Source organism: Apium graveolens, chromosome 1, assembly GCF_009905375.1.
Source record: "Apium graveolens cultivar Ventura chromosome 1, ASM990537v1, whole genome shotgun sequence".
Taxonomy (NCBI): domain Eukaryota; kingdom Viridiplantae; phylum Streptophyta; class Magnoliopsida; order Apiales; family Apiaceae; genus Apium; species Apium graveolens.
Window position 1 is genome coordinate 70851671 of NC_133647.1, and position 15203 is coordinate 70866873.

At 35.0% G+C, this 15203-nt stretch overlaps 1 non-coding gene across 1 annotated transcript; it reads right to left on the bottom strand.

Annotated features, from left to right (window-relative positions):
• Window positions 1-14288: 14288 nt before the first annotated feature.
• On the bottom strand, window positions 14289-14395 carry LOC141680777 (small nucleolar RNA R71). Its single transcript, XR_012558414.1, has one exon. It is a non-coding gene; the product is annotated as a small nucleolar RNA R71 (small nucleolar RNA).
• Window positions 14396-15203: the final 808 nt, after the last annotated feature.

Consider the following 15203-nt stretch of genomic DNA (forward strand, 5'->3'; position numbering starts at 1 on the left):
CCTGGTTGCAATATATCATTCGCAAATGGACAAGAAGATTAAGGAGACGATTAAAGAGCCTCGAATGCGATTGGAAGCGATTACAACCTAGATAATTGAACAAAGAAACATGTGGGAATGAGGTTCAACAACCGGTAACTATTGCAAACGTTCATGAGCACAAATTACTAGAATTAGAAAGAAAAGAGAATTAATATGCATGATGCTGGTCCTTTTGGAACAGTAAAATAGATAGGATAAGTGTAAGTGAGTTGGCTTCACCGTCACACGTATAGCAGGTTCATAGGTGTTTATATGTGTATAGTCATGAACACTAATTTAGATCCATTATATATAAAATGGAGGCTTGAGTTAAGTTATATGAGCAATTAATAGAATATGATGTCAGCAAGAGGCTGTTAAATAATGAGTGATACTGTGAGTAAAAGTTTATGAAAAGTTTTAAGGTTGAGGGATCAACCTGAGAAAATGGAAATGAGATACTTGAATGTATCATTATCTGATCCTTAGTGTAATTCTGAGGACAGAATCCTTTTAAGGGGGGAAGGATGTAATATCCGGGATATCGCGTGTAATTATTTTATCAATAAATGATTATTATATGAATATTATATAATTTATGGTGAATTATCTGTTGATTGATATTGATATTTAGATGTTAATATATGATAAGATATGAAGATGTTAATTTTATTATGTCTAGAATAAAATATAGATGATTGTGATATTTTCTGGTGATTTTTGGATCGTTATGTGATTTTATAATGATTTGTGAAATTATTGATTATTTTCTGAATAATTACAAAACTGTTTATAAAACCGAGAATCGTCCAACTTCAACCGTTTTTGCGTTTTTATAACCTGAAACTCTTCCGAAAACTCCTTCCTAACCTAATCTGATAATTCCGGACATTTTCCATGTTCTGACTTTTTCAATCCGGATTACGGTTTGACCAATACGCGTCCCGACGCAAAATTTTCGATACAATAATCATTTCAATAGATCAATAAAACCTGTATTCTCGAAAGACGGGATTTTATTACATTATTTTCATATAAAGTATTTTATAAGAAGCCCGGTTTTGATAATTATCCAAAACAGGTTGATAATTATCGAAAACGAATCATTTTTGCAGTTACTTTGCGACTAAGCAACTAATTTATCGATCCAATACGATCCAACACGATCCAATATTCCATAAATATAAATAGGCCATTTTATTATTTCATTTTATTCATATATTCATAATTGATCAGTAAAAATAAATAATTATCCAGAGAAACGAACTTTGTTCTTCGTGTTCTTCGCAATCAAAGGAGAATTTGAAGACGTTATTGGAATCCGATGGAGGCGTATGAGTAGTCAAAATGAAGCTCTCGACGAGACGATCGTATCTGTATCAAAATCTTCGAATAAGGGTATTTATTTTTCAATTACATATTTTTTAGTTTTTAATTATTTAAATTTAAATTCAGTTTTTGATTTAGAGGAATTGTTGGAATGTTTTGATGCTTGTTTATCATTCCTGAGGTTACAAGGATTGATTTCACATAGTAATTTCATGATTTTGATTGAGAAATGATTAAGTTCGAATTTTTGGGTTTTGTCAAAATTTTGGTTCGATTTTTCAGAATATTCATGAGTTTGTGATGATTTTTGATTACCTGAATAAATTTTATATGTTCCCAGCTTTCTTTTGATATATATAACAATTGATTTGGTGATTATATAAAGAAAAACCAAAGTTGGCCGGAAAGTTGAAGGTCTCGCCGGCGTTCATGGTGATTTGGTCGGATTTTGAATTCAGTCCATTAATCATTGATGTTTATGGTAGCATCAAGACTTCTGGAGTATTAGGATTGATTTTAGGGGTTAAAAACATGCTAATCGAGGTGTTTGGACCCTAACCGGAACTCACCGGAGTCCGTCAAGGTCACCGGATTCTGGGATTAAACCCAGATTCCTTCCGATGTTCTTGAGGACCCGGATGATTCTTGAGGACCCGATTTTTAACCCGCTAATAACACGCTTTTGATCCTATTTTCCCCTAATTCTGAAACTAAAAGCTGTTTCTATGATTTTCTTTTTAAAATAATTCAAAAATTCTATTTTTTTTAACTTCTAAAATTTATTTTAATTCCCAAAATTCATTATGTATTCTTCTGAAAATCATTTTAAATTTAAAAATAAATCTAAATTATTTAGTTAATTAATTTTAGTTAATAATTAATTATTTAATTAGTCAATTAATTTAAATATTATTTGATTAATTAATTTAATTAGTTATTAATTAATTTTAATTGATTATTTAATTAGATTTAATTATTTCTTTTGATTTAAAAAATCTGAAAAATAGTTTCGAGCTTTAAAATATTATTTTAAATTATTTTCAAGGCTCGATATTTATTATTAAATGATTTTAAAGTCAGGTTCGAGTGTTCGAACCTTTTTATTTAATTATAAAAATGATTTGTTAACCCGTTTTAATTTTGAAAAATATTCAAAAATTTGTATTAAATACCAGAAAAATGATTTTAACCCCAAACCTTCTTTGAAAAATTATTTATTTCGAATACCTTTCATGCTATGTGCTATGTGATATCTGATTAATGTGTTATATGGCTATGTGTTTGTTGTTTGACTGTTTTAGTCATAACTTTCAATCCGTAAATCGGATTTGGGTGAAACGAAGGGTAGATAAAAGATTATGACGTCTATGTGACGATTAGAATAACATAAGTATAAATATTGATGGATACTTGTGATTCCTAGCAGAGTAAACAAGGAATAGAAATAAAGCTAGTGATCAGTAAATAGAACTGAAGCGTAGAAAGAGAAGGCGAGTGATTTATAAATAGAAGCAAGGCATCGAAAGAGAAGGAAAGTGGTTGATGAGTAAAACTGTTAGATGAGTACAAGTAAAATGGAAATCATCTGTGATATGGCAAGTACTTCTGAACATTCTTCAAGATATATTGCAAATATTTTCGAACTTTCTCATAATATGTTGTTATTATTCAAACTAAATCTTGTTTATATTGAAAGCGCTTTAAACTGTTCAACCTTGAACTTTGATCATATCATTGAACTTGAGTTGTAAGCCTTATTTCTTGAAAACCCCAATGGTTGATTTCCCAGATATTAAACCATACAAATACCATACTACTCCACAAATATATACACACCAAAAACCAAGTATTTCAAAAGAATTTCTTGAGCTTACAGAAACTTATACACCCTGAAATGCCCTATCACATCAAAAGTCTATACCCCATATTATCATTGAACCATTGTTCTTCAGATACTTGATTCTTCATCAGGCTTGAAGTCGTTCTTCATATCTACACCTTGATATACCCTGGTGATACCTATAAAATGGTTTATGCCCTGAGATAAATGCTTTATCAAAGTTAATTATGATTCTGTTTTTATTGAATTAAAATGGTTATCATAATGAATTATTTTAGAATTGGATGTTTTTAGAAATTTGGCCAATATTCGTGGTCAGACCAGATTCGTGGTCATATTAGGCCAATGCGTACCTTAGATCCAGTATAGAGAGCAAAGATGTGTGCCTTGCTCGGGGTTCGTGCGTGACTGATCAACAGATTATCTTGGTTTTTAAAATGAAAAATGAATATCCAATTCTAATTATTACTTATTCAGAAACTTGATTCTTCTTAATCATTTTAATTGGTTATTGTTTAACCTCAATTACTGCTATTATGACTTGTTGAGCTAGTTAGCTCACTCTTGCAAACCTTTTTATATTTTCAACAGTTAAAAAGGAAATTGTTGGTAACGAGGATTCTCAGTCCAGTGTGCGAGCTAGGATTCCAGGTTAAGTTGGATCGAGCTAGCAGAAGCTGTATATTGTAGATGATTTATGCAAGATTGTAAGAATGATATCATTATCAGTTGTAAGTTGAACTAGTTGGGATTTGGTACGATGTAATAAAAGATAAGGTTATGGCTTGTTTTCATACTTGAACCTGTTGCGATCCATGGTTGTGAAAAGAAGGGTCAATGCATATAATTACTCTATATATAGGTTTATATATTGTGTGTGTGTTGTGAGCCCCAAACTTCTGACCCAGGTTTAAAGGGCGTTACTGTTATCATATATTATGATATATGCATTGTAATTTCAATCAATATCGATACGTAAAAGCTCGTAACTTTCTATCATGGCAAACATGGCATTTGTACGAAATGTAGTAAAACAAATCTTCAAAATAGAACATTATATAGAGTAGGGTTTGTAAACTTTCCTGGGTGTTTTGAGGTGGAGGGCGCTCTCGAATTAGTCCGGTAATATATAATTAAGAACATTATTATTTCGTTAGCTTTTAATCGTATTTATCATTACTTGGTAAATACACAATACTTATAATCAATTTGCACGACTCGCTTTACGCTCATCATTTTAATAAAGTACGAGTAGTAATTAACTTCATTTTCATTCCACAATCCTTTATGTCCCTTATCCTTATTTGCTTTTAACATTCGACTCCTCTCGCGATTCTTAGGGATTTCTACTCGCGCGATCTCGGCTCCGACATTTTTATAATATTATAAAATACATATTTTCACTTGAAATTTTTATAAAAGTTTGCATACTCCATTTGGAACTCTATGTAAAATTTTCATGATTTTTGAATAATTTTAAGTTGATCATTTATACTTCTAACATTCATAATTCGTAGTAGTTTTTGTCGCGTAAATCGTTTTCACTTAAACGGACCTAACTTTTGAACCGTAAACTGAAATCAAGTGATTGATAAGTGGATTTTATATCCACTTGTAACGCTTCATTATAAGCTTAAATTGGTGTTTTGGACTCAATTTCTTGGTATTTTGATGTGTTTTTGTGTTATTGCATTTCAAGTATCAATTATATGAAGAAATGAGCTTTTAAAGGAAATATGATAAAAAGGAATCAGATTTACAAGCCAAGACCAATTTCAGGTTGTACATAATCTCGTTAGCTTTGCGTGGGCAGTCGAATCACCTAATTCTGACGAGAAGAACTCAAGTTATGGCCAAAACAAGATTCATCAGAATTTTTTCCAGACGCGCTCCAGGTGCCCGCCTGGGATGTGGGGCACCCGCTTGGGAGCTGAGGCGGCCGCCTGAGGCGCGGCTGGTCGCTGATCTCGCTGAAAAGGCCTTTTTTGGGTGGAATTTGACGATTTTAAGGGTTCAGGTCCACTAGGGGCGTATATATACTTAAAAAAAAAGGTTTTCATCATCCGGGAAGATTGGGATACCAAGGAGAAGACCTAGAAGCACAAAACAACTCCGAAAAAGAAGATCTTGTTTTCAACTTGCGATTCTTTGAATTAGTTGTAACTTTGGATGCTCGTTTTCATTCTTGTTGAACCTAGATCTCGTTTATTCATACTTTAATTATTATTCAGTTTATTAAGACCTTGTTTTATACCATGCTTTCATTGGAACCCATGGTGACGATGAGTTCAATTATGGGCTAATCGTGATCATGGGATTCTAGCGGATTTGCTTATGGATTTCAATAGTTGATTATTTTAAGATCTTGGTGTGTGGTGATTAATTGATATCCTAGTATTGGTTGTGCTTATTCATCTTATGTGCGTAGCTAACATATAAGATAGCGTGTTAATCTCTATTTAAGCGACAGTGAATATAGAGGTTTAGAACTTGCCATGCTAGCATAGGTTCATGTATTGTATGCATGATTAGTGGGTAACTCTAACTGTTTTACTTGCCCTATGTAATCAAGATAGATAACTTGTGCTTAAACCATTATATTGTAAAATTCTATAGACATATAGGGTCTCAAAATAATTGGTGCCTATTCAGCTTCTATCTCTTTTATGGATGTCTGGTAGAATGGTACTCGTGTAATGAAAGTTGGCGTTTATTAGTTTCGTGTTATCTGATTAGTGTCATCACCATCACATGCTAAGGTTAAGAATGAAAAGGCTATTGAATGAAGTATTTAATGAAGTTAGAATCTCATGTTTGTCATATATATTAATTCAACCATTCTTTTTCTCTTAGTTATAATTGTTAGTTTAATCTCTTAGTTTAATAAAAACCCAATTTGTTATTTATCTTAGCATTGAGCGATAACCATACATTGTTGCATAGGTGCATAAATTGAACTTAACATAAACCAGTCTCTGTGGGAACGAATCTGATTTATATCTTATACTACTTGCGAACGCGTATACTTGCGTGAATATTAGCACGAGTTTTCGCCCTAACAAGTTTTTGGCGCCGCTGCCGGGGACTCGGTGTTAATTTTTAGTTTATGTGCTTGTCATCAGTGGTCGTTAAAGTTCACTGACTCGGATTCTTTTACTTTCATGGTTTATTTGTTTGTGTTTCAGGTACTCATTACAATGGGAGATCCAGTAGCACGAACGAGAGCCTTGATGGAGGTCTCACAACCCAAGATCAATGACATTCAATCTAGAATTATCCAGCCATCTGTAAGTCATATGTTATAGCCTATTTGTATATTCGAGGATTCAACTCAACTCAAATAAGAATGTAATAAGTAAATAGTGGATCGACCGTCAGAGAGATCTCGCAAAGTAATATCTGTCAAAGGATTCAGAAACAAGGTTCATCTACAGACTTGAGGATGTAATTCACTGGAAGAAGTTCAAGAAGTTGATCATGCCTCAGTGATATAAATCAAGATCGTGGATTTAATCAAGTGACAGAGATCTCGTCAGAGTATCATTAATTACAAGGATTTAATCTGAAGAAAATCAGAGTATCAAAGTCAACACATGAAGAAACGTCACGGAAGTTAGTCACTCATGAACCAGACAGTACATCGAGTGTCAACGTTGAAGTGGTGGAATTGATTCATAATTTTCAGTGATTTTCAGAAGATTTGCAGAAGAATGGTTGCTGCTCAAGACTAGAATTAATTCTCTATTAATTAATTAAGTCATCTAATTTAATTAAGAAAATAAATTATATCTGCGAAGAATAATTTATTTATTAATTGAATTAATTGATTAATTAATTCTGAATTAATTTTAGGAATTTTCAGAAGTTTAATTGGTTTAAAAACAGTCTTAAATCAGCAAGACAATTGAAAATGAACTAGCATGACAATCTGGATTGTCATACCGATTGTCATGCCAAGTCATTTCAATTGTCATACTGAAAGTTACACTAGGAAGGAGATTGTCATGCCAGTTCAAAAGATTGTCCTTCCGATAGTCATGCTGGTTCAAACGATTGTCTTGCTAGCTCAAAAGGATAGTCTCACCGATTGTCATACAAGCTTAAAGGATTGTCATTCCAATTCAATTAATTCGGCTGTTGATAAATAGAAGCAGAAGTCATTCAACTAAAAGATCTCAACATACAGAAGACATTCAAAAACAAAGAAAAGAAAGCAGCCGCCTTGAAACATTTTATTTTCTTCTCTGCTTACATCAAGATCAAAATTCTAGTTTGTTAATATTAAATCCAAACCACTAGAATTATTTATCTTGTTCTTGTGTAACAATCTAGCGGATCAAAATCCGTAGAACTTAATCTCAAATCGCGTTTAGCATTTGATTCTAATTATTGCAAAAATAGAAAAAGTTCATGTCGAATTTATTCTAGATTTGTGATAATTGATTTGAGATTAATACCTTGTAATCGATACAGTTGTTGTAACACCTTTCAAGTTTAATAATATTTTTATTTAACTTGAATTTGGTTTCACATTTTTTATTCCGCATTTATTCGATTATTTGGTACTGTTTGTATTCAACCCCCCCTTCTACAAACAAATTGGGACCTAACAATTGGTATCAGAGCCTTCTGATTAACGAACAAATCAAGATCCTAGACTTTTGTGATTTTTCAACTCCTTGAATTTTTATTTATTCAAAAATTCATAATGACTTCACATAAAGTTGGAACCGTTAAAATTCCACAATTTGATAAAGAGAATTATATCATGTGGAAGAAGAAGATGCTATTATTTTTACAAGTCGCAAATCCCAAATATTCAAACTTGTTAAAGAAGGGTATAAAAACTCCGATGGTTATTGAACCGGAGGTAATAATAGATGGTGTGGTGACTACTGAAGCTAGAACCTATCCAAAAGAGCCTGAAGATTTTACTCCTGCTGAGAAGGAAGAAGCCTCCTTGGATGCCAGCCTTCAATTAATATTAATTGATTCCCTTGATCCCTTGATGAACAGACATGTGATGAACTGTAAAAATTCCAAACACATGTGGGAAACTATTGAGGTGATTAATGAAGGCACAGAGGAAGTTAGGGAGAACAAGTTGGAAATCCTAACCTCTGAATATGAACATTTCAAATCAAATCCAGGAGAAGGAATTACTGAAGTGTTTGAGAGGTACAATGCGTTGATCAACAACCTGAACATCAATGGAAAGTATTATTCAATCAGGGAGGTCAACAAAAAGTTCCTTTTAACACTGCCAGCTCATCTTGAACATAGAATCACTGCCATTAGAGAAGCTAGAGATCTGAGTGAGATTTCTTTGGACAGGCTCTATGGAGTGTTAAAAACCTATGAGTTGGAGCAGATTCAACAGAAGGAAGTCTACGGGAAGGATAGAATGGTCAGCACATCTACTGCACTTGTAGCTGAAGGTCAACAACAACAACAATCTCAACAGTTAGAAAGAATGGTACAGTTTTCCAAGGGTGAGGAAAATGAGTTAGTAGCAGAATATGATCCTCCTACTACAAATCAATCAAGTGATGATTTTTATTCCTTGGAAGAGCTGGAGCAATTGGAAGATGAATCAATGGCCCAAATTGTCAAGAGATTCTCCCATGTCAGATTCAGGAGGAATCCCAAGCTTAAGTACAAGTCCAACTACAACAAATTCCAGAAAGGTGGATCTTCATCCTCTAACACCAGCAGTGGTGGGTACAAAACAGGGATGGTTGATCGAAGCACCATTAGATGCTATAACTGCAATGAGATGGGACACTTTGCCACAGAATGTAGGAAGCCAAAGCAAGTAAGAAAGAACTCTGAAAGGGCTTATCTGGCAAAGGGAAGAAGCTGGGATGATACTGACAGTGAAGATGAAGATGAAGGAAATCTTGCTCTTATGGCTATTGATGGAAAAGCTTCATCGTCAAGAATAGAGGTAAAACTTTCTGATGCTGAAATGGTTTATCATCTAAGAGGTAACTTAGATTGTGCACGTCGTGATAATGAACTATTAAGTTTACAGATCACAGACCTTGAGAAAGAGGTCAATGAATTAAGACTTGTGCACATTAATCAAGACAAATTAAAAGAACATGTATCTTTTCTAGAGAATAGAGTTGACTGTTATAGAAAACTCGAAACTATTCTCAAAGACAAGATCACCGGTCTTGAGACTAAGGTTAGAGCCTACTTCAATTCTTGTTCGAAGGCTAAAGAGTTCTACAGTAAGCAAGCTGTTAATCAAACATCTGGAATAGGTTATGATTACAATGCTGCTATTGGAGAATTAGGCATAAACTCCCCTCCTCATGTCTGTGCTAAAGGGAGGGAAAGTACCACATGTGCTTAAGGGTGTTGATGAACCCCTCTATAAAGCATCAATTGCTGAACCATTTGATGCGACCTCTTCTGTTATTCAAGAAGAAATACGTGCTGAGGATCATGCTTATGAGAAGATTGTTTCCAAGTCAAGTGAGTCGAAAGTTCCAGTCAAAGTTGTGAAAGCAACTGAGACTAACTCAGACACACATGAGTTGGATAACAATAATGCCATGTCTACCATGCATAAATTACCTGCTGTTAATCACTCTCATAAAGCATATAGTGTTGCTAATTGTATGTCTTGTGCTTTTAATATGATGTATGCTTATTTTAATGGTAAGCATGTGTCTAATGATAAGAGTACTACTCGTCAGCATGTGAATAACAAGAAGCATGATAGGTCTAAGACTGCTAGTCCTTCTAAGGCTAGAAAGGAGACATTTGTGCCTAAGCTTAAACAGAAATTTGTTAAGGCTGTTTACAAGGTCAAATGTTCAGTCATTGAGGATGTTGAGATCGTTAAAATTAAAAATGTTGTTTTGCCTGACAAAGGACAATTCTACAAGTATGCCGGGCCCAACCAAGTTTGGGTTCCGAAGAAGGTCTAATCCATTTGAAGTGCAGGGCATTAAACAGGTATAACCGGTAGTGTGGATTCTTGACAGTGGATCATCAAGACATATGACCGGAGATAGAGCCCTGCTATCAAATGAGGATTGAGAAAGCTGGCCCCCTGGTTACCTTTGGAGATAACAGCAAAGGTTTATCTGAGGGATATGGCTGTTTGCAAGCTGGGAATGTTATCATTGTAATTTTGTATATTGTGCTAGGTTATTATCAGGAAGCAGTATCTAACATATAGCACCAGTGACGAGACTTGAGAATATTACGACATATCAGACACCTGCTGCACATTACACTTGGAATTGTACTCTAGTAAGATGTGTACAAGTGTACTCCTGGTTGGTAAGTCAAAAGAGGAAGTCAATGCACCACAGTTCATGGACTTTGCAGCTGCAGATCTATTGGACTATGCAATTTCTTCTTCACAATCTCACTTCAGGTTGGTATGAACTAGTATACTGCTCAAGCAATCGTCAAGGACATGGTATGGCACTCTAACAGAAGTTATAATTTTATATGAATAAGTAGAGTCGTCATATTAATAACTATCTTATCACTAAGCACAATCATATTGTTTTATATGTGCAGTGATATATTGATTATGCAACATAACAATTAGTATCTAAAGTACTTGACAAGTATCGGTCAATGATATCTTGTTAACATTATGTTGCAGATATTTGTAAGCTTTTGACATGAATAAGAATTACTTAGACTTTACCCTAAGTGATCAATGTTTTATCAAAAACTCATTCATATTGAAAAACAAAATCAAACTTCTTTCTACATTAGTGATTTCTTATTTCATGTAAAATCTTTTGAAATCACTATTATAAATCATTTTCTCTCTATTACCATATGTTCTGTGTTACAGGTTCAGTCTCCAATGGCTTTCTTTCATTAACAGTCATGAGGTTGAAAACCCACAACGTCTATCCCAGACTGTAAAGACAAACACAAAAACAGAACCAACCAACACTCTCTTACCACTAAATGTAGTATGAATGAGCGTGAGGGAGATAGTGCCTAGTGCACCACATAAGGAAGGTTCTGTAGTCAACCCAGTAGCTCTGTCTCCTACATAGATGAGTAGTATTTAAACCGAGACAACTGCTAGCCCCCATACATCTTCTCAAAAAGATGTAATGGCTGAAAAGGCACAAAAACAGTTACTAGATTCATTCTCTCAACAGGGTGCGTCTATTGAATTTTTCCTGTCAGCCAAGGTATCTGATGTAGTGTCACCACTTCAAACATAAACAATTCTTGATGCACAAGGAGAGGTTACACACACAAAGGATGAGTTGACGGAAACAAGAGTTTCGACCATTTTAAGGTCAGATTCGATTGTTCAAGGTTCGTTAATGGACCAATTGCCTTTACAGGTGTTAGGAGAGGATACTGATCCAAAAGCCATATGTCAGTGGTCAGTGTCTAACTCCCCAGGCTTAAATCCCCTGGATGCATCTGCGGATAGTGGATCTGACATAGGTGCAGATCGGCAACTTGTTGACAATGATTCAGATATTACCTGATAAGTCACAAGGAAGTGTTTTCACAGACATTAGAAGGGAACTTTGATCTTTATGCTAAAATCGTTGGATCATTGTTTACCTTCCCAGAATTCAAATCTGGAACCCTAAAAGGGAAACTAGTAACTTGTAAATTATGACTCAGATTCATCTGACGAGTTTAACAAGGATGGGGATTTGTGAACTCCCATTGCACCACCTGTGACCTCCTTAAGGATGGCTAAGGTGATTTTCCTTGCAGGTACAGCTGGATTATGGAGCTATGAGAGAAGAGTGATACACTTGTGAGAATGAGTGTAAACACGAGTGGAGAGAAGAGTGAAACACATGTGAGGTACACTAAACAGAATCACACACTCACAGTGAGGAAGAAAGAGAAACTACTTGTTATTTCTTTTCCAACCAAGTGAAATATGAGAACTCCTTCAGACGACGGCATACATTCCTTCTTTAAGGGGGAGATAAAAGCTTAAGTAAAAGTTTGGAGGATTCCTCAAATAAGGGGGAGAAATAGCAGGGAGTAAGAAAAAGATCCTAAAAATGTACACTACACCACACCATTGTTGTTTGTAACTACGGATCCTATTGTACGGGAGAGGTGGTAAACACAAGGTGATTTCCTAGTAAGGGAAGAAGCTGTTAGGGGAGTACCATTGGTTTTTATCTGCGGATCCTATTGTACAGGAGAGGTGGTAAAACGAAGGTGATCTTCTTTAATCAGTTGATTCTCATAGGGGGAGAAGCAAGAGATATGGGCTTCTCAACAGGAAATGTGGTTGTACAAATGAAGATGGAACTACTTGAAGATATGTTCAGTCTAGAGGAACATCTACTTGGAATCTGGAAAATGTTAAATCTCATCCAGAACTTTTCTGCTATTTACTTTGCATGTATGTTTATATCTTTTTCTTATTTGTTAGTTGAGTTATCCTCTAGGTATTTGTGTGTTATTGTCTAACAAACAAATAGGGGGAGATTGTAAGTCATATGTCATAGCCTATTTGTATATTCGAGGATTCAACTCAACTCAAATAAGAATGTAATAAGTAAATAGTGGATCGACCGTCAGAGAGATCTCGCAAAGTAATATCTGTCAAAGGATTCAGAAACAAGGTTCATCTACAGACTTGAGGAGGTAATTCACTGGAAGAAGTTCAAGAAGTTGATCATGCCTCAGTGATATAAATCAAGATCGTGGATTTAATCAAGTGACAGAGATCTCGTCAGAGTATCATTAATTACAAGGATTTAATCTGAAGAAAATCAGAGTATCAAAGTCAACACATGAAGAAACGTCACGGAAGTTAGTCACTCATGAACCAGACAGTACATCGAGTGTCAACGTTGAAGTGGTGGAATTGATTCATAATTTTCAGTGATTTTCAGAAGATTTGCAGAAGAATGGTTGCTGCTCAAGACTAGAATTAATTCTCTATTAATTAATTAAGTCATCTAATTTAATTAAGAAAATAAATTATATCTGCGAAGAATAATTTATTTATTAATTGAATTAATTGATTAATTAATTCTGAATTAATTTTAGGAATTTTCAGAAGTTTAATTGGTTTAAAAACAGTCTTAAATCAGCAAGACAATTGAAAATGAACTAGCATGACAATCTGGATTGTCATACCGATTGTCATGCCAAGTCATTTCAATTGTCATACCGAAAGTTACACTAGGAAGGAGATTGTCATGCCAGTTCAAAAGATTGTCCTTCCGATAGTCATGCTGGTTCAAACGATTGTCTTGCTAGCTCAAAAGGATAGTCTCACCGATTGTCATACAAGCTTAAAGGATTGTCATTCCAATTCAATTAATTCGGCTGTTGATAAATAGAAGCAGAAGTCATTCAACTAAAAGATCTCAACATACAGAACACATTCAAGAACAAAGAAAAGAAAGCAGCCGCCTTGAAACATTTTATTTTCTTCTCTGCTTACATCAAGATCAAAATTCTAGTTTGTTAATGTTAAATCCAAACCACTAGAATTATTTATCTTGTTCTTGTGTAACAATCTAGCGGATCAAAATCCCTAGAACTTAATCTCAAATCGCGTTTAGCATTTGATTCTAGTTATTGCAAAAATAGAAAAAGTTCATGTCGAATTTATTCTAGATTTGTGATAATTGATTTGAGATTAATACCTTGTAATCGATACAGTTGTTGTAATACCTTTCAAGTTTAATAATATTTTTATTTAACTTGAATTTTGTTTCACATTTTTTATTCCGCATTTATTCGATTTTTTGGTACTGTTTGTATTCAACCCCCCCTTCTACAAACAAATTGGGACCTAACACCATCTATCATAGCTAATACCTTTGAGATCAAGCCTGGCATAATTTAGTGGGTACATACTTCAGTCCAGTTTGGGGGTTCTCCAACGGAAGATCCCAATACGCACATTAGGGATTTCATTGAGATCTGCGACACCTTCAATTTCAACGGTGTTTCTGAAGATGCTATGAAGCTAAGACTATTCCCATTCTCTCTGAGGGACAAGGCTAAGAGTTGGTTACACTCTCTACCAGTTGGTTCGATTATTACTTGGAAAGAACTTGCTCAGAAGTTTCTTACTAAATTCTTCCCTATGGCGAAGACAGCTACAATCAGGAATGCTCTTACTCAATTTGCGCAGCAATCGGGAGAATCTTTATATGAAGCTTGGGAGTGCTACAAAGAGATACTTAGGAAGTGCCCTCATCATGGAATGCCTGATTGGATGATCATCAATTGTTTTTACAATGGGTTGGGAGCACAGTCCAGACCCTTGCTCGATGCAGCAGCAGGCGGAGCCTTATGGGCTAAGAGCTACGATGAAGCTTATGATCTAATTGAACTGATGGATGCTAATGAATATCAGTATCCAACCCAGGGTTGTCCATAGGGCAAGGTAGCAGGAGTTCTTGAAGTGGATATAGCTACGGCTATCACTGCTCAACTAAAGGCGTTGTCTATGAAGATCGAATTTCTGGCTAACTATGGTGTTAAGCAGATAATTAGTGTTTATGAGTTGTGTGCAGGTCCGCATGTGACGGAGCAATGCGCTATATCTAGTGACTCAGCTCAATTTGTGAGAAACTTTCAGAGATCGCAGCAACCAGTTCCAGACACTTATCATCCTAACTTCAGTTGGAGCAACAATCAGAATACGATGCAACAGCCATTCCAGCAGTTTGGAAATAAGCTATTTAACCTTCCTGGTTTTCAGCAACAAATTACACCAAAACAACAAACTCATGGTGCATGTCTATCTTCAAATGAAAAATCTGAATTGGAGGAGTTGCGGCTTATGTACAAAAACCAGGCTCTTATATGCCAAAGCCAGGCTGTTTCTATAAAGACCCTAGAGAACCAAATAGGGCAAATTGCTAATGCCTTATTGAATCGACCACCAGGAACGCTTCCTAGTGATACAGAAACAGATCAAGGGAAGAGGAAAGTTGAAGAACAGGTGAACGCCATCACCTTGAGGTCTGGAAAGGTCACAAGCCCCAAAATTCAGCAAGACGAAGTGCCT